This window comes from Neofelis nebulosa, chromosome X (assembly GCF_028018385.1).
Source record: "Neofelis nebulosa isolate mNeoNeb1 chromosome X, mNeoNeb1.pri, whole genome shotgun sequence".
Taxonomy (NCBI): domain Eukaryota; kingdom Metazoa; phylum Chordata; class Mammalia; order Carnivora; family Felidae; genus Neofelis; species Neofelis nebulosa.
This window is the reverse complement of record NC_080800.1, coordinates 97,526,314-97,553,635: the sequence shown is the minus strand read 5'-3', so window position 1 is coordinate 97,553,635 and position 27,322 is coordinate 97,526,314. Positions and strand designations below refer to the sequence as shown.

The following is a 27,322-nucleotide window of genomic DNA, read 5'->3' as shown; positions in this document are numbered from 1 at the left end:
GGGTGGGGGGGGAGGGCGTTGACCTGGACAAGGGGGTGAAGTCAGCAGTAGTAGTGAAAGGGCAGGGGTGGCTAGTCCGCTGTCCTGTTCGTCAGGGTCAGGCCTGAGCTAGATTTGGAAGATCTGGAAGTCAGGGGACTGGCCAAGAAGGGAGGAGATGGCCATGCCAGGCAGTGGAGGAGAAGCTGAGGCTCCCTGTAACCTACTAAGGGAAGCTCTTTTTCACCCTTCGATTTCCCCAGCTGTTGAATGGGCCCATAGTCCATTCCGGTCTCCATAAGAAAACACTATAGATCGGGTGACTTATAAGAAACAGATTTATTTGTCACACTTCTGGAGGCTGAACAAAACCAAGATCAAGGCTCCAGCAGACTTAATGTCTGGCGAGGGCTCCCTTCCTGGTTCGTAGACAGCCATATTCTGGCTGTGTCCTCAAACGGTGGAAGGTGAGGGATCCCTCCAGGATCTCTTTTATAAGGACACTAATTCCAGGCCCCCACTTCCAAATACCATCACAAGGGGGATTCGGTTTCAGCATATGAATGGGGAAGGGACCAACACTTTCAGTCTATAGCAGGGTCCCCAGCATTAATTCTCTGTCTGCCCCTTCTGATACCTGTGAGGAGGGACAGTCTGAGGGGCAGGTAATGAGATTTCTATGAAAGGGTCGTGAGATGAATCATGATGAAAACTTCTTAATTCAAGATCTTTATCCCTTTGACAAGTTTAATTTAAATTTTTTTTTTTTTTAGAGAGAGAGCGTGAGCGTGGGGGGGGGGTGGAGAGAGAGAGAGAGAGAGAGAGAGAGTCTTAAGCAGACTCCGAGCTGAGTGTGGAGCCCGAGGTGGGGCTCAATCCCATGACCTCGGGATCATGACCTGAGCCAAAATCAAGAGTCCAGCGCTCCACCAACTGAGCCATCCAGGCGCCCCTGACAAATTTTAAAATCGATGTTGGTTACTGCCAATTGTCTTCCTGATGCAGAACTGAGATGTGCCTTGCTCCCTGGACCACCTTGACAAGTAAGTATCCCCTGGGTTGGTTTCCCTCCCTTGCCCATCGGGGTTGGAGGGACAAGGAGAAGGCCAAGTCAGGCAGCAGGCAGGGGTCCTGCAGGCATGGGGGAGAGGTGCTCTCACCGGGTAGCCCCCTTGGCATCTGTGTGTGACCAAAGTTGATTAGAAACTTGACCAGGAATGTTAATAGCTGCCAGGGTGATGCAGGATGTGCTGGTGCAAAAAAAAAAAAAAAAGGGGGGGGGCAGCGCCATCTCACTGGCCAGACAGACTCCATGAGAGTTTTCCATTGTATTTGCAAATCACAGGACCGCCTGTAGGACAACACTTTGAAATGGGCTTCTATGGAATGCTGGAATTACCACAGTGGCTTTCTTTCCTTCTTTATTTAAAGTAAACAAATACAGGGCACCTGGGTGACTCATTCGGTTAAGCATCCGACTCTTGCTTTCAGCTCGGGTCATGATCTCAAGGTTCGTGAGTTTGAACCCCGCAACGGGCTCTCCGCTGACGGTGCGGAACGTGTCTGGGATTCTCTCTCTCCCTCTCTTTCTGCCCCTCCCCCACTCATGCTGTCCCACCCCCCCCAAAACAAATAAATAAACTTAAAACACAAATAAATATTACCTCGATATACATTTGTGGACCAGCTCAGAGGTCTCCTACTCAAAACTTCCTCCCCTCTGTTTTTACTAATTAGAGTTCCTAGAAGGAGGGGACAGAAGAGATTGACAACATGTTTTCAGATGCAAGTATTCCCTTTGGAGTCCCTGGTTCTCCAAACCTCCATTTATTTTGCTAGGCCCCTACCCCCCCCCCCCCCACCCACCCAGTGTGGCTAAGGTTAACCAGGAAGAAGAGTAAGGGTTGAGCTGCACCTCCTTTCCAACTGCCTACAGTGAGTTTTCCAACTGGGCGCTGGGAAACCTCTCTGGGGCCCAGAGGAGACAGCTGGCAGGCTCTTGCCCTAGCTCCCTCCACCAGGGCAGCACCGCACCCATCCATCTGTCTGTCTGTTTCGTTGTGAGCTTTGGGTTAGAATTTCATTGAATAGAATTTTATTGAAGACAGGCTTTTCCGTCTTTAAAATAAAAAGCGTGAAAACCGTGGCAGTGTCCACCTATTTTTACATATCTGCCGAGCATCTGCTCTATACCAGGCCCTGTTGTAGGCACTGGAGAGGTAGCAAAGCAGCACTGGGCTCCCAGGTGCTCCCTTCACGCATCCAGCTCCCTAGACAGACTGGAAGGTTCCACGAGGGCAAGACTAGTGTCTCATATCTTTCACCTCCTCCTCAAAGGACAGTATTTGAACAGATCTTACTGAACGTGGCAGTGGACATTTTGGCCCTGGGTGGGAGAGTGCAGAGGGACAAGAGGACATCCACCCAGGGGGTCATGCCTTTGCCCTGGGTCACTCAGAGAGGAGACGGCGGGCACGCAGATAATTAAGAGTTGACTATACAACTCTACACACACACACACACACACACACACACACACACTACGCATGGAAGCTTGGCCAAAGCACGCACTTACTCTTTTCTTGAGTTTCTCCTTTGATAAACTGGGGGTGACCCATCAATTAGGCAGTCCTTACAGGGGAGAAAAAAGGCATCGCGGGCATTAATGGCACTGACAGGAAAAAGGCCCCTTGCAGATCCAGAGTAGCCAAAACCCAGAGCCAAAAACTGAAAGTGTAAAAACTTGACAGATCAGCCCTGGCTTCGCACATAAGGGAACTGAGGGCTAGCGGAAGCGGGTGACTTGCTGTGGGTCACGGTGGCAGTCTGCGGCACAGCCAGGATTGCAAGCGAGGGCTCCTGTCTCTTTGTCGAACCTTCTTTCCGTGTGAGCAGAAAGCTTCGAGACAGAACGTCTCCCCAGATGAGGAGGAAGCTACTTCGGGTTTCTGAATTACGACGATTTGCAGTTCAACAAATATTTATTGAACATACACTGGGTGCTTACTGGAGCTGGCATTTGTGGACAGTAGTAGAAGGATATGGCGCGATGCTTGTGCTCCCGTAGCTAACTGAGGAAACGGGAGGCAAAGGTTTAAGGAAAAGTAACCGGCGGTAGGTGAGATGCCAAAATCGGGGGATCAGTGAGTCTAAGCGGGAGCTCAAAGGAGACACTGCTTCCCAGCTCATTGAGAAGGTGCCCTTGAGCCCAGCTGGAGAGGATTTATTTAACTGGGGAAATTAAGGACCACCTCAATTCTCAACTCGAAGGGGTTCCCTTCACGGTAGGGGCCACACGGCTGGAGAAAAGGAGTAGAAATAAGCTGGGCTGGCCGAGGCCCAGGAATTTCTATTCTTAAAGGCCACCCATGTGATTCTGATGCTCAGCCAGGTTGGGGGGTCCATCCATGTAAAGGATAGTGCAGAATGGATTGGTCAGTGCACCCCAACCCTTCTCTCCCTGGCTCATCCCGAGTTTCTCTCCGGGGTGCTGGGTCGCAATAATTCTTGCCTACATTCTACTGAAGGGAAACACTGAGGGCCGGGAGACTTCCAATGATGTGTTGTTCAAGGTCATTCAGCAAGTGGTGGGGGTCTCTGTTTTCCTGCCAACCGGTGGAAACAGAAAGATCACCAGATACCATCCCAAGGAAGATTCTGCTTCATTTCTCTGCAAGACAAATCAGACCCACTTGGTTGGCCAGAGTTGGTCGCCCAGGGTACAAAAAGGAGCAAGTCTCCGCAGCTGCCAGGTGTGTGGGCGAGCGAGGTGAGTGCCTGGGAGCTCGGAGTTCTAACTTTGCCGTGTGACTCAGCCCAAGCCACTTCCCCTCCCTCTTTGTGTGTCCTTCACCTATTAATAACGATGCCCCGCGTCACTGTTGGGCTTAGCTACCAGGGATGGAAAATGCACAGTGCAGTTAGTCGCGATGTGATTGCTGGGAACAGAAGGGACCCGCAGCCATCTGCCGACTGTTGCGAGTAAAATATGTGCTGACTGCCTTCGGAGTAGAGGTGTTTCCTTCCCAGAAACTTTCCTCCAGAAACGTTTTCATCTTGCGAACCCCAAACTCAGCACCCGTTAAAGAGCAGCCCACCCTTCCCGATGCTCCCCAGCCCCCGGTATCCACTATTCTCTCCGTCTCTGTGAATCCGACAACTCCAGATACTTCAGATCGGTGGAGTCATACAGTATTTGTCTTTTTCTGGCTGGCTGACTTCACTTAGTATCATGTCCTCAGTGTTCATTCGTGTTGTAGCCTGCGTCAGGATTTCTGTCCTTTCCACATTTTGACTGTTGCAAACGGTACTGTTATACACGTGAGTATACAAATCTCCCTTCTAGACCCTGCTTTCACTTCTTTTGGATGTACACCCAGAAGGAGAATTGCTGGCTTGTGTGGCGACTGGCTGGTCATTCTCCTTCTACTTTTGTTGAGGAACCACCATATTGTTTCCCACGGTGGCTGGTACCGTTTCACCTTCCCGCCAGCAACACATAAGGGTTCCCGTTTCTCCATATCCTCGTCAACGCTTGTCATTCTCTGTTGTTTTCTTTTTTTCTTTTTTTAATTTTTTTTTTCCAACGTTTTTTATTTATTTTTGGGACAGAGAGAGACAGAGCATGAACGGGGGAGGAGCAGAGAGAGAGGGAGACACAGAATCGGAAACAGGCTCCAGGCTCCGAGCCATCAGCCCAGAGCCCGACGCGGGGCTCGAACTCACGGACCGCGAGATCGTGACCTGGCTGAAGTCGGACGCTTAACCGACTGCGCCACCCAGGCGCCCCTCTGTTGTTTTCTTTTTATAAAAGCCATCCTCGTGGGTGTGAGGTGGCATCTCATTCTGGTTTTGATTTGCATTTCCCTGATGATGAGTGATTTGAGCACTTTTTCATATGCCAGTTGGCCATCCGGATGTCTTCTTTGGAGAAGTGTCTATTCAAGTCCTTTGCCCATTTTTTTTTTTTTTTTTAGGTCGGGTCGTCTGTTGTTTTGTTGTTGAGTTTTAAGAGCTCTCTCTCTATTCAGGGTATTAATCCTTTATCAGATGTGTGAGTTGCAATTTTTTTCTCCCACTTCTCCCATTCTGTGGGTTGCTTTCCACTGTTGACAGTGTTCTTATCTGAAAACTTTGGCAGAACTGGGAGATGTTAGAATTAGGGTTTGAATCTTAAACTCAAAGCACCTGGATTCAAAATCTAGCCGTTTGATGTTGTGCAAGCGACTTAACCTCTTTGAGCCTGCCTTAGTTCTTCCATCTGAAAAATGGGTATGATGCTTATAATCGAACCTAGCTCATAAGATTACTATGATGATGTATAAACGAGATCATATGTCTCAAATCTTACCACAGAACCTAGCCCAAGTTAAATACTCACTACGAGGTAGCCTTTATGGGCATTGGGTTCAAGAAGGAACCAGCATCCAACTCTGGCTCAGGTCACGGTCTCACGGTCTGTGAATTCGAGCCCCGAGTCAGGCCTCAGAGTCCGCCTCAGATCCTTCGTCCCGCTCCCGCTCCCCCCACCCTCCCGGCCACTCTCGGACCCTGCCCCACTCACGCTGTCTCTCAAAAAGATATAAACATTAAAAAAAAGAAGGAACCAGAATGATGTAATTGAAATGTGATATTCGTTATTATCAAATGGGTGAGTAGGCCAACAATGTTAAATAACCAGCCCGAACACAGTAATGTTACGTAATATTTAACACTTGTGTTGCAAGTTGCCATTTACAAAGCATTTAAACATTCATCATTCATTCGAAAGGCTCCTCTGGAAACAGGATGAAGAGTAAGACAGCCCTACAGAACTGAGTGGGAGAGACCAACATGGGAAAAGGCAGTTTTAATCAGGTGATGAGTGCTAAGACAGACGCACAGCGCGCTGATGGGGGGCACAGAGGAGGAGAGTTCTGATCCGTGGAAGGCTTCTCAGGTGGGTAATATGGACACAAAATTCTGCAGGATTACAGGGCTGAGGGGAGGAAAGGGGCGCTGGAAGGGGCTGCGCATTCTAGAGGAAAAAACTGCAAAGCCTGGAGGTGAGGGAGGCCGGCTCATTAGGGAACCGCTACCAGTTTATCACGGCTGGAGCGTCAGTGAGTTTGAGCCCCACATGGGGCTCTCTGCTGCCAGCCCACTTGGGATCCTGTCTTCCCCTCTCTGCCCCTTCCCCACTTGTGCACACGCTCTCGTGCTGTCTCAAAAACAAAATAAATATTACACACACACACACACACACACACACACGATGAGTAACAGAGAACGAGGAAGGCTCAATGATTTGTACAAGGTCCCCGAGACAGAATATGCTATTTGAGGAGTTCCTAGATCTTTACGTGTAAATCCCTTTTAAGGAATTCAAGTCTTGTTTTCCCATCGACCACTTTGCAGCACGTGATCATTTCAGAGGTACTTTATCTGAGTTTTTAGTTGGTTGTCACTGTACTTATGGCTTCGCACCCTTGAGCTTTAAGACATTCTTTTCCTTTCGTTGTACTTAGTGTTTAATGAGTAGTCTGGAAGCAAACCTTCTATCCCAGGGAAGCTCAAGTGAAGAGTCTGGGGCTCAGAAAGAATGAGCTGGATTCCTAGGCTCGGCCACTAATTAGCTATGGGATGGGGCAAGTCACTTTCTATAAACGCCTTATCTGAAAGCCCTGGGGAATAGAACAAATGCATGCTCACTCAAATTCAGTAACTTTGTGAATCTCTTCTAAAATAAGTACACCTTCAGGGGGCCTGGGTGGCTCAGTCAGTTAAGCATCTGACTCTCGATCTCAGTTCAGGTCTTGATCTCAGGGTCATTAGTTCAAGCCCCATGTTGGGCTCCGCCTTGGGTATGTAGCCTACTTAAAAAATAGAATAGAATAGAATAGAATAGAATAGGGGCGCCTGGGTGGCGCAGTCGGTGAAGCGTCCGACTTCAGCCAGGTCACGATCTCACGGTCCGTGAGTTCGAGCCCCGCGTCGGGCTCTGGGCTGATGGCTCGGAGCCTGGAGCCTGTTTCCGATTCTGTGTCTCCCTCTCTCTCTGCCCCTCCCCCGTTCATGCTCTGTCTCTCTCTGTCCCAAAAATAAATTAAAAAAATGTTGAAAAAAAAATTAAAAAAAAATAAAATAAAATAAAATAAAGGATACCTTAAAACTGTGAAATAACCACTCTCTCATGAATCTGTTTGGTAAGTTGGGTTTCTGACTCTGTAATATGCTCATAGTTATTACAAATTTTCCCTGAAACTCTACTGTTTGCTCACCAGGGAGTATGTATCTGCTCTGCAATTGCTGAGCGGAGTGTAATCAGACTTAACTGTCAACCAAGATACGTGGGTATGTTTGTATTTTTCTCAGACACTTGTAACTGCTAGGGTTTTTTTTCTTTTTCTTTTTCTTTTTCTTTTTTTTTTTTTGGTGGGGTTGGGGGGGGGAGTACAATTCTCTAAGTTATGAAACCGGAAGGGAGAGAAAAAAATGAAAGAAGAAGGTGAATTTACACTTTCTGGAAAACCCACCACCTAATACGCCTTCTGTCATCATCCAAGTGTCTTCCTCTCTAGACCATGAACTAGAGCAAGCCACGAGTCTCAGGCACCTGTGAACCCACAGCCCCCAGCACAATTGAACACAGTAGGTGTTCAGTACAAGCTCAGTGAGTGATTGAATGATGAGGGTCTGGAATATTTTGTCCTGTAACTTCAAGTGGACAGCCCAGTTTTTCGTGATCTCGGAAGATACTTGTCTTCCTAGAAAAACCTGTCTCCCTGGGCGCATTTGATTTCTCAGTGGGCTTCCTTATTAGTCATTTCCTCATCACAGGACTTCCATCAAGCCCCCCAGGTCTGCCCTCTGGCCGGTACAATATCCCCTCTGTGCCTTCCCACTGCAAGACTCAGGCTTTTCTTACAGCCAAGGAACCTCTGCGGCCTTGTGTGCGTTTTCACACATGCCCTGAGGAGACAATGTCCTGCCTTCAGTGCCCCACCCAGTCAGGGGTGCTGCCTGTGTTTTGAGACCCAAATTCTTCCTCCTCTGGGAAACCTTTCCTGAGAAGAGCCCCCGCACACCATGAACCCCTCCTGATCATCTTGGCTGCAAGTGAAGTGAGCCATTTTATTATATAATAGGTAAATGGCCCAAGCCACAGAGATGTTCCACAGAGAGTGGAGCCTTTTTCCCCAAACAGATGGTGAGCCCCTTGTTGCCAGGGATGATGGCACCTGCTTCTCTGTCCCCAGGGAGTTCTCCCAAACAAGCCTTGCACGTAGGTGTGCAATCAATGCTTGCTGGCCTTTCGGGGATCCTCAGGTCACAGATATTTACATTGTCTATGATTGCTTAATTAACCGTCTGCCATCAAGTTGCCCCAGAAGCTGGACAGACAGGAAGCAATCCTGTCCCGACTTCAGATTAGATATCCAGAAGTCTCGGCTAGTCCTGACTCTGCCACTCACTAACGTGAACTTTGGTAAGCCAGTTAGCTGCGTTGGGCCTCGGTTTCCCCAATTAAAAAAAATAGGGAGACTGCTAACTTCTGGTTACGATGAGTAATAGGATTTGTATTTACCCTCCTGCATGAAACAACAACAACAAAAAAGACAATGTGAAGCAACAGTCTTCAAGATGCTAGGTATTGGGCAACACAGGACAGTGATCCCAGAGAGAAAACAAGCAAGACGAGCCCTATGAATGCGTCGGCTTATTTTTTTAACCACTTTGTTGAGATATAATTCACATACCATGCAATTCACCTGTTTAAAGTGTACAATTCAGAGACTCCTGGGTGGCTCAGTCGGTTGAGCATCCAACTCGATTTCCGCTCAAGTCGTGATAGCAGGGTTGTAAGAGCGAGCCCCATGTTGGGCTCCATGCTGAGTGTGGAACCTGCTTGGGATTCTCTCTCTCTCTCTCTCTCTCTCTCTCTCTCTCTCTCTCCCTCCCTCTCCCCTGCTTGCACTCTCACTCTCTAAAATACAACAAAATGAAATGTACAATTCAATGGTTTTTAGCATATTCACAGAATGTGCAACTTTCACCAATTTTAGAACATTTGAGCGCAGGGGAGGGGCAGAAGGAGAGGGACACACAGATTTCGGAGCAGGCTGCAGGCTCCGAGCTGTCAGCACAGAGCCCGACGTGGGGGCCTGAACTCACAAACCGAGAGGTCATGACCTGAGCCAAAGTCGGACATTAACCGACTGAGTCACCCAGGCGCCCCTCAAAGTGGCTGCATCATTTTAAATACCCACCAACAATGTACAAGCGTTCTGATTTCTCCTCATCCTTGCCAATACTTGTTATTATCTGACTTTTTTTAGTACAGCCATTCTGGTGGGTATAAGGTGGCATGAAATTCATTGTGGTTTCGATTTGCATTTCTCTGATGACCACTGAGCAACTTTTCATGTGCTTATTGGCATTTCGTACATCTTCCCTGGGGAGATAGCTCTTCATATTCTTGGCCCATTTTCAATTGGGTTATTTATATTTTTATCATTGAGTTGTAAGGATTCTTTATATAGTCTAGATACAACTCCCTTATAAGAATGATGACTTGGAAATATTTCCTCCCATTCTGTGGGTTTTCTTTGGACTTTCATGAGTGTTCTAGGAAGCACAAAAGTATTTAATTTTGATGAGCCCAGTTTGTCTATTTTTGCCTTTTGCTGCTTATCCCTTTGGTGTAATAAATAAAAATCCTTTGCCAAATCTGAGGTCATGAGGATTTACCCTTATGTTTTCTTGTATGGGTTTTATAGTTATAGCTCCTATATTTAGGCTTTAAAATCCATTTTGAGTTGATGTTTGCATATGGTGTGGGGCATGGTCCAACTTCATCCTTTTACATGTGGTTATCCAGCTGTCTTAGCACTATTTTTGAAAAGACTATTCTTTCACCATTCAATGATCTTGGCCCTCTGGTCAAAAATCAGTTGACTACAGACACATGGTTTTATTTCTGGAATCTCCACTTTATTCCATTGATTTATATGTCTGTCCTCATGCCAGTACCACACTGTCTTGATTGCCATTGCTTTGTAGTAAATTATGAAGCCGGGAAGTGTGAATCCTCCTCCTTTGTTCTTCTTTTTCAAGATTGTTTTGGCTATTCTGGGTCACATGCAATTCCATATGAATTGTAGACTCAGCTCACCAATTTCTAAAGAGAAGCCAGCTGAGATTCTTACAGGAACTGCATTACACCCGTAGGGCATCTTGGGAAGTACTTCCATATTCACCATATTAAATCTTCCAGTCATGGGCATGGGATGTGTGCCCACTTATTTAGATCGTTAATTTCTTTCAACAGTGTCTTGACGTTTTCAGAGTATATAAGCGTTGGTCCTTTTCTTAACTTCACACCTAAGTAATTTATTCTTTTTGATCTTATTGTAAGTGAAATTGTTTTTTTTAATCTCATTTTGGGATTGTTCATTGAAAATATACAGACATACAGTTGGTTATTGTATATCGATCTTGTGTCCTGCAACCTTGCTGAACTTTTTTACGAACACATAATGGTGTGTGTGTGTGTGTGTATTCCTTAAGATTTTCTACATACAAGATCATGATGGGGCCCCTGGGTGGCTCAGTCGGTTAAGTGTCCAACTTCAGCTCAGGTCACGATCTCATGGTTCGTGAGTTCGAGTCTTGTGTGAGGCCCTGTGCTGAAAACTCAGAGCCTGGAGCCTGCTTCGGATTCTGTGTCTCCCTCTCTCTCTGCCCCCTGCCCACTCACACTCTGTCTCTCTCTCTCAAAAATAAATAAACATTAAAAACATTTTTTAAATAAACGTTTAAAATTAAAAAAAAAAAGATCATATCATCTACAAAAAGAGATAATTTCACTTTTTCCTTTCCAATCTAGATGCCTCTTATTTCCTTTTCTTGCCTAAGTACCCTGGCTGCTACTCCAGTAAAATGTTGAGCTGCAGACATTTTTGTTTTGTTCCTAATCTTAAGGATAAAGCATCTATTCTTTCACCATTAAGTATGATGTTAGCTGTGGGTCTTTTGTAGATGTGCTTTGTTAAGTTGAGGAAGCTCCCTTCCATTCCTAGTTTGTTGAGTGCTTTTATCATGAAAGGGTGTTGAATTTTGTCAAATGCTTTTCTGCATTTATTGAGATGCTCATGTGATTCTGTTTTGTATTCAATTGTTATAACACTCATTGATTTTTTCAGATGCTAAACCAATCTTATATTCCTAGGATAAATCCCAGTTTTCACGGTGCATAATTCTTTGTATATGTCATTACATTCATTTGCTAGTATTTTGTTGAGGATTTTTGCACCCATATCCATAACAGACAATGATGTGTAGTTTTCTTGGGGTGTCTTTGGTTTTGGTATTAGGGTATCAGGCCTCATAGAATGAACTGGGAAGTGTTCCATCCTCTTCCATTTTTGAAGAGTTTGTGAAGGGTTAGCATTAGCTCTTTAAATGTTATAATTTAGTGGTAAACCAACTGAACCTGGGGCATTTCCTTTGTGGGCTGGTTTTTTAAAAAGTTACTAATCGTGGGGCGCCTGGGTGGCTCAGTAGGTTGGGCGTCCGACTTCAGCTCAGGTCACGATCTCGCGGTCCGTGAGTTCGAGCCCCGTGTCGGGCTCTGGGCTGACGGCTCAGAGCCTGGAGCCTGCTTCGGATTCTGTGTCTCCCTCTCTCTCTGACCCTTCCCCTTTCATGCTCTGTCTCTCTCTGTCTCAAAAATAAATAAAACGTTAAAAAAAATTTAAAAAAAAGTTACTAATCAGTCTCTTCACTTATCATAGGTCTATTCACATTATTTTTTTCTTCGTCACTTTCAGTAGTTTGTGTTTGTCTAGGAATATGTCCATTTCATCTGTCTAATTGGTTGGCATAGAATTCCTTTATGTTTATGAAAGTTCATTTCTGATTCTAGAAATCTGAGTCTTCTGTATTTCTTTCCTGGTCAATCTAACTAAAGGTTTGTCAATTTTGTTGACAAAAGAAACAGCTTTTGGTTGCATCAATTTTTCTCTATTATTTTTCTATTCTCTCTCCCATTAATTTCCACTCTGATCTTTACTATTTCCTCGTGACTTGCTTTAGGGTGAGTTGGCCCTTCTTTTCCAATGTCTTAAGGTGGACGATTTGGCCCAATTTATTGACTTCAGGAAGTTTCCAAGATAGGACATGGGGAAGGGGAGCTGAGGCAGAGCCTGGCACCAATCTGAGGGTTCAGGAAACCAAGTCAGGGAGAGTTTGTATATATTTGTCCTGCTTTTTAGTTGTTTGAAGTGAGAGGGTGAATACGGGCCCATTACTTGGTCAGAAATGGAAATTGTGCACATTCTTACAAAAAGCTTTATTTAAATCCCAGAATGGCCTTTCTAAAAATGGGAGGGAGGGAGGGAGGGAGGAAGGAAGGAAGGAAGGAAGGAAGGAAGGAAGGAAGGAAGGAAGGAAGAAAGAAAGAAAGATAGAGGGGCACTTGTGTGGCTCAGTCGGTTGAGCATCCAACTTCAGCTCAGGTCATGATCTCACAGCTCGTGAGTTCGAGCCCACGTCAGGCTCAGAGCCTGGAGCCTGCTTCTGATTCTGTGCCTCCCTCTCTCTCTGCCCCTAACCCACTTGCATTCTGTCTCTGTCTCTCTCAAAAGTAAATAAATGTTAAGAAAGAAGAAAGAAAGAAAGAAAGAAAGAAAGAAAGAAAGAAAGAAAGAAAGAAAGAAAGAAAGAAAGAAAGAAAAGAAAAGAAAAGAAAAGAAAAGAAAAGAAAAGAAAAGAAAAGAAAAGAAAAGAAAAGAAATAGAGGAGAGAGGAAAGAAAAGAAAGAGAGGAGGGAAGGAAAGGAGGGAGGGAGAGGCAAGCATTTGATGTATTAGTATTGAGGCTGGCCAGTCAGGTGATCGAAGCCATCAGACACACAGGATTCCAAATTACAAGGAGAAAATATATTATTGAGATATAGCATGTATATACATAAGACTATTTTCTTAGATTTAAAAAGTCACTGGTGCAGGTGAATATATAATTGTTAATTTTCTCTTATTTTGCTCTGTAGCTAGGAAGAACAGAAGGAAAAGAATGGAGAAAAAAGAAAAAAAATCTGTTCTTCACTCTTTTTAGTTTGTTGTTGTTGTTGTTGTTGTTGTTTAGAAGCCCAGGGAAATTTTATCAACACTGGTATTTACTCCAAATCTCATCTCCCAAAAAGTGAGATCCACTAACATCTGACTTTTATCCTAAATTCTACACATATATTTGCCAGCATTCATTTAAGTTAGAAATAAAGGTCTGTTTTAAATGAATAAACTCGAATGTGGACTGATTCCTTGCTAGGTAAATAATAAGAAGTGAAATCTTTCCCTACATGATTTCTTTTGTTTTGGCCCCCCTTACCTTCTTCGAAAGCCATCACTTTCCATCATTGGGTAGGCCTCTTTTGAGTTCTTTTCTTGGTAGCCAATATGAATTAAAATGTCAAGTTGAAACAATCTTTCTAAAGAGAGAGATGCACATCTAGCCTCTGGAATCTTCTCGCTAAATATGGGGTCCATGTATCAACAGCATCAGCAACACTTGAAAGCTTTGGAGAAACAGAGAATCCCAGGCCCTCCCTGGACCTTCGCAATCACATTTTAACAAGGTTCCCAGGTAATTCCTATGCACATTAAACTTTTAGACACATACTGCTGTAGAAAGCAAAATTATCAAAGGAAACCCAAATACATATATATTTGGGATATATTTGGGTTTCCTTTGATAATTTATATATGTGTGTGTACACATATATGCATCATATATGTATATAATATATAGTATCACATATATAATATGTGTGTGCATGTATTTAGATAGGCATGCAAGGGGATGATGCATATAAATGTAGCATATATATAAAACCATATAAAGGAATGGCAGCACATTTAGGATAGTGGTTACCTCTTAGAAGGTGCATTTGTTATCATGTGGTATAACCAATCACCCCCAAACTTGGCTGCTTAAAACATACATTTTCTGGAATCCAGGCATGCCTTACCTGCGGCTTCTGCTTCAAGGTCTCTCGCGAGCACTGCAATCAGGTGTCAGCCAGGGTTGCAGTCTCATCTGAAGGCTCTACCGAGAGCATCTGCTTCCAAGTTCACACACATCGTTCTTCGAAGGATTCAGTTTTTCACAGGCTGTTGGACTAAAGATTCAGTTCCTTATAAACTGTTGGCTAGAGGTCTCCCCTGCCTTTCTGCCATGTGGATCTGCCAATAAACATCTCATAACATGGCAGCGGGCTTTATCAGAGCAAGTGAGAGGGCAAGAGAGAGTGCCAGCAGGATGGAAGGCAGGACCTTTTGGACCCTAATTACAGAAGTGACATCCCATCACCTTTGTCACATTCTAGTCATTAGAATCAAGTCCCTAAGTCCAGTCCACACTCAAGGGGAGGGCATGAATACCAGAAGATAGGGCTTGATGAGGGTCATCTTTGAAAGCTGTTAGTCAAAAGCAGAGGGTGTCGGGAAAAGAAGAGAATTCTAGGGTGTGGGTACACAGGGAGCTTCGAGTGTATTTGCGATGTTTGATTTCTTAAGCTGAGTGGTGGGCACTTGGGTATTTATTTTAGTGATTTATATACCTTTCTTAGGTCTGAAAGATTTCCTAATAAGGAAAAAAGAAAAAAAAATTAAGAACGAGCAGGCCTAATCGTTGAATCTGTTTAAGAAAAAAAGGATGAAGGGATGGTTATTTGGCAAGGGGATGAAAGGGGCTCTGGGTGGCTCAGTCGGTTAAGCATCCAACTCTTGATTTCAGCTCAGGTCATGGTCTCACAGTCAGGAGATTGAGCCCCGTGCCCTGCTCCAAGCCCCGTGCCGAGCCCCACATCGGGCTCCGCGCTGAGCATGGGGCCTGCTTAAGATTCTTTCTCCTGCCCCTGCCCCACTCATTCATTCTCTCCCTCTCTCTCTCTCTGTCTCTCTCTCTCTCCCCTTCTCTCAAAAAAAAAAAAAATTAAAAAGAAAAGGGGATGCGATCAGAGTAAGGGCCCAGGGGGTTGAGGGCTCATAGAATCATTTCTACTTTTAGTTAAGGCTTCCTAGATGCTCTCTAGTTTGCATTAATGCCTTCTTCTCCCATATTATATAGCAGCACATCTCATAATCTGTCTTACATGAATGTTGTGTAGGTGTGTATGTGTGCATTTGTCTACTCCCCTAGGGACTGTCAGGTTTTTATCGATTGTATGTATCTCCCTATCCTAGATCAGCCGGCACCGCGCTTTGCAAAGAATGGGTGCCAGATAAATGTTTTGCCAAAGCAAAGTGAATTTATTGCTTCCCCACCTCATTCTGACATTTGTGGTAACAGTTTAAGAGGCATTACAGCTTACTATTTATTAAGGCCAGAACCACAGGGTGAAACAGGAGGCATAAATCCCTTTGTCACCATACAGTTTTCGATTTTAAGTAAGGATTCATGAACTTCCTGGAGTAACTTCTACCCTCGCCCTTCAAAAGACTGAATTAGGACATCGAGGGACCAAAGCGCCATTCGTGGATATTTTAAGGTTGAGGGACCATGAAGGAGACATCGGAAAGTGGGACCATGGCCTGGAGAGGGGAGAATTAGGTGGGAATTTTCAACACAGAAAGGACCTGGGCCGCCCCGATGTAGCATCCTGACTGAAAGTGTCTGGGTCTGGGGGACCCACGGGAAAGCAGGCAGGGAGGCAAGAGGACCCACAAGGGTAGGGAGTCAGGATGCCCCGAGATCCTATGAAAGAACACCAGAAGTCAAACTGCCACTGAACTTAAGCAGCCATCGCAGCAGACTTTAAAAAAAAAAAAAAAAAAAAAAAAGATCCTGAAGTTAGAAGCACGATGGGGATTATAATAGCTGTAGTCGGTGAACATGTCATTTTCAGAACCCTGAGGAAGTCCCAGGCGAGGCTGGAAAGTCCAGGCGTCATTACTGGCGTCCAGAAAGGGTGCTAACCATACGCATGCTCGGAGGGCAGGCTTCCTTCCCAGCGCTGAGGACACTTTATGAGCTGCCCTACTCATGCTCCGCGCAAGCAGAATAAAGAGCTTCGCTTTGGGACAGCTGCGTGCTCGTTCTGTGCAACTCAGAATGGAATCTTGCCCGTTCCCGAAATAGCGATTACAAACTTTAAGCAGGAAACTCACATACAGCACGTGGCTCCCGTCGCCGCCGCCATATTCGCTCTCCCTTTGTTCAGAAGACATGTCGGTGCCTCCATCCCAGGGCTCCACTGAAGAAAGAAATGGCCTTGTTAACTGGAGTGGAATGGGGAAAAAAGGGAATGGCATGGTAACCCCACCTCCTTCTTTTGTCCGAGCGGAACCTTTCGATACACACCGCACCCCTGGCTGGCCCCTTGGGCCCCGAAGGATACCAGCTGCCATATTGGAAGGGTCGCAGGCCCACGCTGTTCCTCTCTGCAATGACATGAGTTCCTCCCCAAATAATCTCTTGACGTCTTTGAACTTCTCAGAAGAGAGACCGAAGAGATAAGTAGAGGCCAAGTACACGCAGCTGAACCACAGCGTCTCATCTCTCGAGCCCCTTTTCACTTCGTGAAGCTTTTGCAGAATCCATAAAGCAGGGGCTTTTAAAGTACTTCTTGAAAGTTCTCAGAAACAGGAGTTGCCAAATGTTCAAAAATAATTTTGATGAATCACAATCGTGAAGAAACAGTTTTCTCTCTTTATTACAGTTATTTTTAAAGCGTTTCTTCATGAATCATGCAAAATAACTGATTGCAACACAAATTGTCGTCTTCATGACTATTTCCGAGAGAGGGAAACTCTAGTTTAAAAAAGGCAACCGGCATTTTCATTAGAAGAACTATTTTCTGCACAGTAAAAGAAATGATACAGTAATGAACCAACAGACTCCCCAAATGTAAATTATATCATCACTTGATATTACTATTCTTAAATTTTGATGCAATTCGAATCCACAGCAAAGCTCTAAATCATCCTGGCGAAATGGCAGATCCCTCCAGACTCTTCAATTCTTTCAGGATCAGAGCACCATTCTGTCTTAATTTTTGAAATTGGAACCGAAATGTTTTTAAGAGAGAGACATATTGATTATAAGGGTCTATGAATTCTCTGTCCAGACTGGTTTCTATTCAAAGTGAAGTGAGGAACACTGAATACTTTCACAGTCATTAACACCACATACCATTCCTTTGTTTTAAAAAAAAAAAAAGTATTTTAGTAAAGAGTGTTATCTCTAGTCGCAGGTCCTTCTGTTCTCATCACTACCGTGAATATCAAGCATCTGGTTTACTGACACTCATATTCTCGGGACACAGTGCTCTCTGAGTTGCATGGAGGACGTTGGATGCTTATAGATGTGCACAGCGATGGTTATCGCTACTAGACTCCTCCCTGTATCCGATGTTTCTCCCACAGTGACAGTTGGCTCTATATTCTAAGCACTTTATGTGATTAACGCAATGACTCCTCACAATGACTCTATGTTGGAGATTACGATTTATCCCCATTTTACAAATGAGGAAACTGACGTACGAGCAGGTTGAGTAACTTGTCAGAGACTATACAGCTAAGTTTGTTGCAGAGCCAGGACTTGAACCCAAGTAGTCCAGCTCCGGAGAAATGCTCTGAACCTCTAAACGGTATGCTCTGCTCCCTAGAGCAGGCGTTCAGTAATTTTCAACACGAATAGTTATTTGTTTGATTTTTCTCTGACTGCATATTGGACCCTAAACATCTAAATGAATGTAGATTTCAAAGCTATTGTCCTGGGAACCTTCAATTGCTCAAAACCTTTTGTGGTTCCTTCTTTGGAATAGTTTTCAGAGCCAGTTCATGATTCGCAGGAGAAAAGCAGTCAGCTCATTTTTTTTTTTTTAATGTGTATTTGTTTTTGAGACAGAGAGAGACAGAGCATGAACAGGGGAGGGGCAGAGAGAGAGGGAGACACAGAATCTGAAACAGGCTCCAGGCTCCGAGCGGTCAGCACAGAGCCCGACGCGGGGCTCGAACTCACGGACCGTGAGATCATGACCTGAGCTGAAGTCGGATGCCTAACCGACTGCGCCACCCAGGCGCCCCCACCGCTCGTTTTTAAATAAAGACAGTGTTATTCGGTTTGGCCAATACCTTATTTGCCCAACATGTTTCTGAATAACATGTTTTCCCGAAATCACATTCTCCATTAAAAGAAGAAAGATTTGCTACCGTTGAAGATAGTCCAAAACTGTGATGCAGGGATATTTTCAGTCAGCTAGCAGACATTTACTGAGCAAGATGCCAAACAGGGCATCTTCCCTACCTTCAGAGAGCCCTCGGCCAGGTAAGGGAGACAGACAAGCCAGTGCAATAAGAGCTCTGACCGATGGAAGCACAGGATCCTCAGGGTGCCCAGAAGAGGGGCATCAAACCCAGGCTTGGGGTGAAGGCCAGCTTCCTGAAGGAGGAGGTGAGGTCTGGTTTTAGTTGCAAAAGACAAGTAGCTGTGGCCACCCCACAAGAACAAGGGCACAGACTCTGAAGGTGGCTGTGCTAACTGGGAGATTTTATGTCCTTGATGCGTACACTCATACTCTCCCAAGTTTATTTTTAGAAGATGATAATTGTGTTGTTTTATGTTCACACCTGGTACTCAAGTTGTGTTTGCCTTTGTTGTTGTTGTTTTTTTAATGTTTCTATTTACTTTTGAGAGAGAGACAGACAGACAGACAGACAGAGACAGAGTATGAGCAGGGGAGGGGCAGAGACAGAGGGAGACACAGAATGCGAAGCAGGCTCCGGGCCCCGAGCGGTCAGCACAGAGCCCGACGCGGGGCCCGAACCCACGGACCGCGAGATCACGACCTGAGCTGAAGTCGGACGCCCAACCGACTGAGCCGCCCAGGCGACCCAAGTTGTGTTTGCCTTTAAAAGAAACCTGGAAAGATCTGCTGATGGTAGTTTCAAAGTTGCCTCACTTTGGGGCGCCTGGGTGGCTCAGTTGGCTGAGCATCCGACTTTGGCTCAGGTCTCAGGGTTCGTGAGTCAAGCCCCATACTGGGCTCGGTGCCGTCAGATCCTCTGTCCCTCTCTCCCTCGGCCCCTCCACCCCTCCCGGTGTGTGCTCTCGCTCTCTCAAAAAATAAATAAAACCTTCAAAAAAGGTTGCCTAACTTTATGTTTGAGTGTTGTTTGCTTTTGTAACTGAACCATTTGCAGGTCTCCAAGTTTCTCTGAAGAGTTTGGCTGATGGAGTAGACAGAAAACAAACCAATATACCAAGGAGGTCATCGTCAGAATCTATTTGTGTATGGGAAGTACATGATGACCATTTGTTTGATAAATAAAGAAAGGAGTGAATCTTTAACGTTGATCCTCTGTAACCTAAACAAAATAGCTACTTTCCTTCATTTCCCGTGGGCCAAGATAGGACAGAGCAACCCACGCATGGAGATGCCCTGGTAGAGGCTCATACTCTTCTCAGTGTCTCAATCTGGAGGACAGTGACTTTGAACCACCAATGGGAGATACAGCAATCTAAGAAGGAGCTGTTCCGTTTCTGTGGCTTACCTGCCCTCGAAAACCAGACTGCCCCAGGCTCGTCCAAAAGGATCCCCAGAGAGGGAGAAAAGGGCTCGGGAGGTGGGGAAGTATCGTCCAACGCCTGTGGGCTCAGTGCTCAGCTACGGCGACAGACGGTGCGAAGTACGATACCCTCGTTGCGTGAAGGCCCTCTTCTCTGCAACCGTCATCCCCTAGGTGGCCCCGACCGGAACTCTGTAGAATTGATGTGGATGGAGAGCAGGAACTGGAACACACAGCGAGGGAAGAACAGGATTTTCTGGGATTTGAGAGTGAAACGGCCTTGGGTAGGAGGACACACGGGGCACTTGGGAGAAAGGAACAGTTGGCAGGCAAAGGGCACCAGAGACAACCGGATCTGTTGCCCGAATCTGTCTAGGGCCGGGCCCGCCGAGCTCAAAGAGTAGGGGCAAGAGATAGTAGGAAAGAAAAGATATCTGCCTGCCCACCACTAATTCACTCATTTTGCACACCAAGTGTTTTGAGAACCGTGCTAGGGAGCTGACGGCTAATTCCAAGAGAATCCATTGAGATATCCCTCCCTGTGGTTCCATGCTACGCCGGGGCAGCCAAAAGTTGTCCCTCCCCCCATAACACGCCCTTTATTGACCCTACCAGGGTGCCTAAAATGTATCCATTGCTTTCCCTGTTCCATGAGCTTTGGTTCCTTTTTCAGATAAACATTTGTTGAAAAAGAATCCCAAGAAAACGGGCCACGACACGGTGTGGCATTGACGGGGAGGTGAAAAAAAAAAGATACTGTGGGAGGCTACGGCTCAGATGGATAGACCTAAGTATTTAGCGGGTGCGGATGAAGAAATGAGTGAAAGGAGAGGATAGCTTCCGAATGCCTGTTAGATGTCAGGTGCGCTCAGATATCCTCCCCGAAACCTCTGGGTAGGAGGCATGACTCTCTTTCCATCTTTCCCTGGTGACATTCTGAGGATTAGAGATGAAGTCGTTTGCTTGTACAGCTAGTAAGTGACAGCTGAACTCATGTCATTGGGATTCGAAGTATTATCACCATGCCGCCTCGATGATGAAACTGTCCGAATAAATGTATCGGTCAGGGTCTAACCAGGAGAAAAAGCTGCACGAGCTATTTGCTCAGGGGGGATTTTAATATACATACCAATACTGTATAATCTTACTCATACGAGGTACCAGAATCGTCACGTTTATAGAGATGGAAAGGACAATGGTGCTTGCCAGAGGCTGATGGGGCGGGGGGGGGGGGGGGGGAGTGGAGTTATTTAATGGGTATCGAGTTTCAGTTTTACAAGACGAAAACAGCTCTAGAGGTGGACAGAGATGATTAACGCCATGGAACTGCACACTTAAAATGGCTTAGATGGCAAATTTGATGCTGTACGTATCTTACCACAATTTTTAAAAGTCAAAACAAAAGCGAAGACGAAATAAAGACATTGTAGACATATGAAAGGTTCAAAAAGTCATCACTGGCAGACCTGAACTGTAATAAATGTTGAGGGATATCCTTTAAGCAGAAGGGAAATGAAACCAGATGAAGATATGGATCTACACAAAGTAATACAGAATATTAGCTTGGTGACTAAATACATAAGATGTATTTCCTATTTCTTAAATCTCTTTAAAAGATAATTGACTAGGGGGCACCTGGGTGGTTCAGTTGGTTGGGCGTCTGACTCTTGAATTTGGCTCAGGTCATGGTCCCAGAGTTATGGGATCGAGCTCTGTGCCCGGCTCTGTCTGTGCCCAGCGTGGAGCCTGCTTGGGACTCTCTCTCTCTACCCCTCTCCCCCTCTGCCCACCCCCCACCCCGCTCACACACATGTTCTTTTTCTAAAAAAACAACAAAAAAGATAATTGACTATAAACAAAACGAATAAAAATGTATTGCGAGCTTTACAACTTACGTATTAGGAAACTATATGGAAACTCTAGTAGAAAGATCAGGAGAGGGGAAATAGAGGCACGCTATTGTAAAGGTTTTACATTATTTGTAAAGGGATAGACTATCACTTGAAGGTGGGCTGCGATAAATTATAAACTCCAAAGCAGCCACTAGGATTAAAAAACAAAGAATTACAGCCAAAAAGTCAACAAACGAGATAAAGACTAAGGCATCCAATCAATCTGACAGAGACAGAGAAAAAGGAACTACAGATGACACAGAGAGAAAACAAAAAGCAAGATGAAACATTTATACCTAATGGCATCAATAATCGCATTAAACGGAAGTGATCTAAGCAGCTGATACTCGTTTGCCGCCACTGCTGTAACAAACTACCGTGCACTTAGTGGCTCACGACGACATAAATGACCCGACCGCTAGTTGTGCAGGTCAGCAATCTGACACGGGTCTCGTTGAGCTAAAATTAAGGCGTCAGCAGAGCCGCGTTCCTTCCCGAGGCTCTAGGGGAGAATCTGTTTCCTTGCCTTTTCCAGCTTCCAGAGGCCGCCTGCATTCCTTAGCTCGTGGCCCCTTCCTCAATATTCAAAGCACATCACCCCAACCTCTGCCCTGTCACTACACCTCCTTCCCACTCTGACCTTCTTGCCTTCCCCTTTTGTAGATGTCTGTGATTAGATGGGGCCCACCCCCATAATCCAGGATAATCTTCCCCTATCAAACTTCTCAATTTATCACATCAGCAATGTCCCTTTTGCCATGTTAGGTAATATCTTACAGGTTCGCAGGATGAGAATATGGATATCTTTGGGGGGGGGCATTACTATCTACCGTACCCCTCCACTGAAAAGACTGGCAGACTGGATAAAAAAGTAAGACCCAAGTGTATGCTGTTTCCAATACTCTTTATGCTCTAATACCCAGAACCTGTGAATATCACCTTATTTGGCAAGCGATATGATTTAGCGCAAGGATTTTGAGAAGAGGATTTTATCCTGGGGAGTTCTAAATGCAACCCCACATATCCTTATAAGAGACACACAGAGGTAGACGCAGACACACAGAGAAAAGCAATATGGAGATAAAGCACAGAAACAGATACACTCACAAGACAAAGAATGCTAAGAGACACTGGAAGCTGAAAGAGGCAAGGAACAGTTTCTCCCCTGGAGCCTTAGAAAGGAATGTGGTACTGTCTAACCTGGATTTGGGACTTCTCATCTCCCGAACTGTGGGAGACTAAATATCTTGTTCTAAGCCACCACAGTTTTGGTAATTTTTTTATGGCAGCCACAGTAAACTAATAAGCCTACCTAACTAATAGCCAGATACAGGAAAAACAGATGGCTACGTTAATAACAGATAAGTAGATTTCAGATCCAATGCTGTTACCTGGGAATGATAATAATAAAGGGGTCAATTCATCAGGAGGATATAACTATCTAAGGGTTTATGCCCCTAATAATAAAGCTTCAACATACATGGAGCGAAGAGTCCACTTGAGTCATACTACATATGTATTCTGACATCAATGGAATTAAATTAGATTCTAGTAACAGAAAGATATCTGGACACTGCCCTAATATTTGGAAACTAAATGATAACACATTTATAAATAACACCTGTGTCAAAGAAAAAATCAAAAGGGAAGTGGTAAAGTATTTTTAAGGGAATGAAAATGAAAACATATCAAATGTGTGAGATACCTCTAAAGCAGTACATCCAGGAAAGTTCCGAGCACTAAATGCATATGTAAGAAAAGAAGAAGGATTTCAGATCATTGACATCAGCTTCTACTGTAAGAAACTAGACAAAGTAGATCAAATTGAGCCCCAGGTAAGAAGAGTCAGAAAGCAATGAAACAGAAAGCGGAAAATAAACAGAGAAATTCAAGGATCCTAAAAGTTGGTTCTTTCAGATAATGAGAAAGAAGACAGCAGAAGAGATTCTACAGATATTAAAAGGATAATGAAGAAATGTCAGGAATGGATTTATGTCAACAAATTTGAGGACTTAAGTGAAATGGACTAATCGCTTGAAAGACACAAACTACCAAAGCTCATTCATAGTTCTAAACCTATTACAGAAATCGAATTTGCAATTATAAAACTTCTCACAAAGTAAACTCCAGGCCCAGAGGTTTTCACTGGTGACGTCTACCAAAAACTTAAGGTAGAAATAATATCAATTTTACCCAAATTCTTCCAGAAAATTAAGGGCAGGAAATACTTCCCAATTTGTCCCATGAAAACAGCATTACCTTGACACCAAAATAACATTATTTAAATAAAAATTAAATAAATAGGGGCACCTGGGTGGCTCAGTCGGTTGACCGTCTGACTCTTGATCTCAGCTCAGGTCATGAGCTCATGGTTTGTGAGTTAGAGCCCCACGCCGGGCTCTGTGCTCACAGTGCAGAGCCTGCTTGGGGTTCTCTCTCCACCCCCCTGTCTCTCTCTCAAAATAAATAAATAAACTTAAAAAAAGTAAATAAAGGGGTGCCAGGGTGGCTCAGTCAGTTAAGCGTCTGACTCTTGGTTTCGGCTCAGGTCATGATCTCACAGTTTGTGGGCTTGAGCCCCGCTTTGGGCTCTGCACTGGCAGCGAGGAGTCTGCTTGGGATTCTCTCTCTCTCCCTCTTTCTCTGAGCTTCCCCTGCTCATGCTCTCCCTCTCTCGCTCTCTCAAAATAAATAAATAAACTTAAAAAACTTAAATAAGCTAAACTACATGCTAATATCCCTCATGTACATAGATACAAAAACCGGAAATAAAATTTTATAAAACTGAATCCAGCAATATGTAAAAAGAATAACACATCATGTGCAAATGTGGCTTACATCAGGTACACAAAGTTGGTCTACATTAAAAAATAACTCAGTATAATTCACCATATTGGCAAAGCAACAAAGAAAAGCCAGAGGATCATCTCAATAGACACAGAAAAATCGTGTGACAAAATCCAACATCCATTACTGAAAATAACTCTGGGCAAACTAGGAATAGAAGGGAACTTGATCAACCTGATAAAAGACATCGACACAAAACCTCCACCTAACATCACACTTAATGGTGAAAGACCAAGTGCTTTCCTTGAAAGATCAGCAACCAGTCAAGGATGTCCCTTCTCACCCTTTATACTCAGCACTCTACTAGAGGTTCTGGCTAGAGCCATTAGGCAAGAGAATGCAATAAAAGTCACTCAAATTGTAATGGAGGAAGTACAAGTTTACTTGCAGATAACCTGTTTGTATACAGAACATTGGTTGAAATCTAAAAAAAGTTCCTAGAACGAACACAAGAGTTTAGTAAAGTTATAGGCTACATCATTAAGATACAGATTTTTTTTTTTTTTGCAGCGAAAACTACGGTAATGAACAACTGAACCAACGAACAACTGAAATTTCAAAACGTCATTTACGATCGCATCCAAAATACTAAACGATTAAGGATTAATTGGACGAAAGAGGTGCAAAACCTGTACACCGAAACCTATAAAGTATTGCTGGGAGAAACTGAAGAGAATCTAAATAGAGATTCATACTCGATTCATGGTTCGGGCAGAGACTTCACGCTGTCTTTGTGTGAGTCAGTTCTTTTGAACAGCTTTATTGGCCCATTCACCTGTTTGTCCATTCACCCGTTGATGGACATTTGGCTGCTCTCCAGTTTTTGGCTATTGCAAATAAACCTTCCACGAACTTCCGTGTACAAGACTTTCTGTGGATGCATGCTTTCTTTTCCCTTGGGTAAATATCTAGGAGAATAATGGCTAAGTCACTTCATAGGTGCATGTGTAACTTCTTAAAAACCACCAAGCTGTTTTATAACCATTTACGTTACCCCCAGCTGTGGGAGAGGGCTCCAGCTTATTGACTTCCTCAGCGACACGTGATGTGGCCGTTCTTTTTAATTTGAGACACTGTGCTTGCTGTGTAGTGTTATGTCGTTGTCGTTTAAAAGAATTTTTTTTAATGTTTATTTATATTTGAGAGAGAGACACACACAGAGCGAGCAGGGGAGGGGCAGAGAGAGACGGAGACAGAATCTGAAACAGGCTCCGGGCTCTGAGCTCTGAGCTGTCAGCACAGAGCCCGGCGCGGGGCTTAAACCCGTGAACCGCGAGATCACGACCTGAGCCAAAGTCGGACGCTTGACCGACTGAGCCACCCAGGCACCCCTTTCATTGTGGTTTTAATTCGCATCTACGTAGTGACCAATGGTGTTGAACCTCTTTTCATGTGTTTTTGTGCCATTTGTACGTCTTCTTTGGTGAAACGTCTGTTCAGATCTTTTGGCCATTTTATATTGGTTGGGCTATCCATGTTCTTATTGGGCTTTTAGAGCATTTTCTATATTCTAGACACAAGTCTTTTATCAGATACATGCTTTGCAAATATTTTCTCCCAGTCTGCGAATTATCTTCTCATTGTCTTAACAGTGACTTGGAAAGAGCCAAAGTTTTATATTTTCATGAAGTTTAATTGATCAATTTGTTTTTAATGTATTGTGCTTTTGGTATCATATCTAAGAAATCATTGCGTCGCTCGAGGTCATGAGGTTTTTCTCCCGTATTTTTTTTTTTAACGTTTATTTATTTTTGAGACAGAGAGAGACAGAGCATGAACGGGGGAGGGTCAGAGAGAGAGGGAGACACAGAATCCGAAGCAGGCTCCGGTCTCCGAGCTGTCAGCACAGAGCCCGACGCGGGGCTCGAACTCACAGACCGCGAGATCGTGACCTGAGCCGAAGTCGGACGCTTAACCGACTGAGCCACCCAGGCGCCCCACTCCCGTATTTTTTTGGAGGAGTTTTACAGCTTTAATTTTTATATTCAGTCCTATGATCCGTTTTGAGTTAATTTTGTGTATGGTGCAAGGTATGGATTCAAGTTGTTGTGTTGTATTTTTTCTGCAGAGAAATAGCCAATCGTTCCAGCACCATTTGCTGAAAAGGTTATTCTTTTTCCAATGAATTGCCTTTGTACCTTAGTGTGCATTTTACTGTATGTCAATGATATGCCAAAAAAACTGTTAAAAACGACTGACTCAACAAATCTATCCAACTGATTTTTGATTAAGGTGGAAAGCAACTCAACGGAATGCGAGGGAAGGCTAAGGCCTCACAGATCCAGCCAAGAGAGACACAATGAGCCACTTTTCGATTCAGTTCATTACTTGCATGGAGAACGAAAGGCAGAGTGGCCAAAGGTACCGGCAACCCCCGCTCCTTGTCCTGCATATCAAAAGGGACAACAAGGAAACGAAAGGTGCCTCCCATCCTCTTGTGTTCTGAGTGCATCACGAGGACTTCTGCTAAGACTCAGATAAACTGCAGGTCAGGCTTTTGCTTCTGTGGCCTAGGTCACCAGATGGCCATGGCAGGGCTGTTCCCCTCCACATAAAAGTCTCAGATCCTGATCCTTGAACAGGCTTCCCTGGGCAGAGCTATTCTGCACATGTCCGTTCGGTTCCCTGCTAGAGAGAAACCACATCCTGTGTGGCTTCGGATGGGGAAGTCGATGCCTGATCTCTCGGAACCCTGTCCAATGCACATAGTTTTCCTATTGCTTTTGGCCTGTATCCTTTGCTGTAATAAACCTTAGCTGTGAGTAAAGCCTGCAATTGAGTCTTATGAGTCCATCCGGTGAACCATTGAATCTGGGTGGTCATGGGACCCCCCCAAAACAGGTTCTTTTTCTCAATAAATGGTGCCAGGAAAATTGGAGATTCATAGGCAAAAAAAATATAATAATAAGCCTAGATTTAAACCTCATCCCTTCTATAAAAATTAACTCAAATTGGATCGTAGATTTAAATGTAAAATTATAACCTTTTAGAAGAAAACATAGAAAATATTCATGATTCAGGATTAAGGAAAGAGTTCTTAGACTTGAAACCAAA

The 27,322-nt window shown here is 44.5% G+C and overlaps 1 long non-coding RNA gene across 2 annotated transcripts in view; it reads right to left on the bottom strand.

Moving 5' to 3' along the window:
* Positions 1–3,142: 3,142 nt before the first annotated feature.
* Positions 3,143–27,322, bottom strand: part of LOC131502955 (uncharacterized) — an 89,967-nt gene continuing 65,787 nt past the window's right edge. Inside the window, exons 4-6 of one of the 2 annotated variants that reach the window (XR_009257282.1) lie at positions 16,128–16,213; positions 13,988–14,137; positions 3,143–3,649 (exon numbers count right to left, since the gene is read on the bottom strand). This is a non-coding gene — a long non-coding RNA (uncharacterized LOC131502955). Of the gene's footprint in view, positions 3,650–8,510; positions 8,945–13,987; positions 14,138–16,127; positions 16,214–27,322 lie in introns of those variants that run through there. The other variant, XR_009257281.1, reaches the window with a different exon arrangement.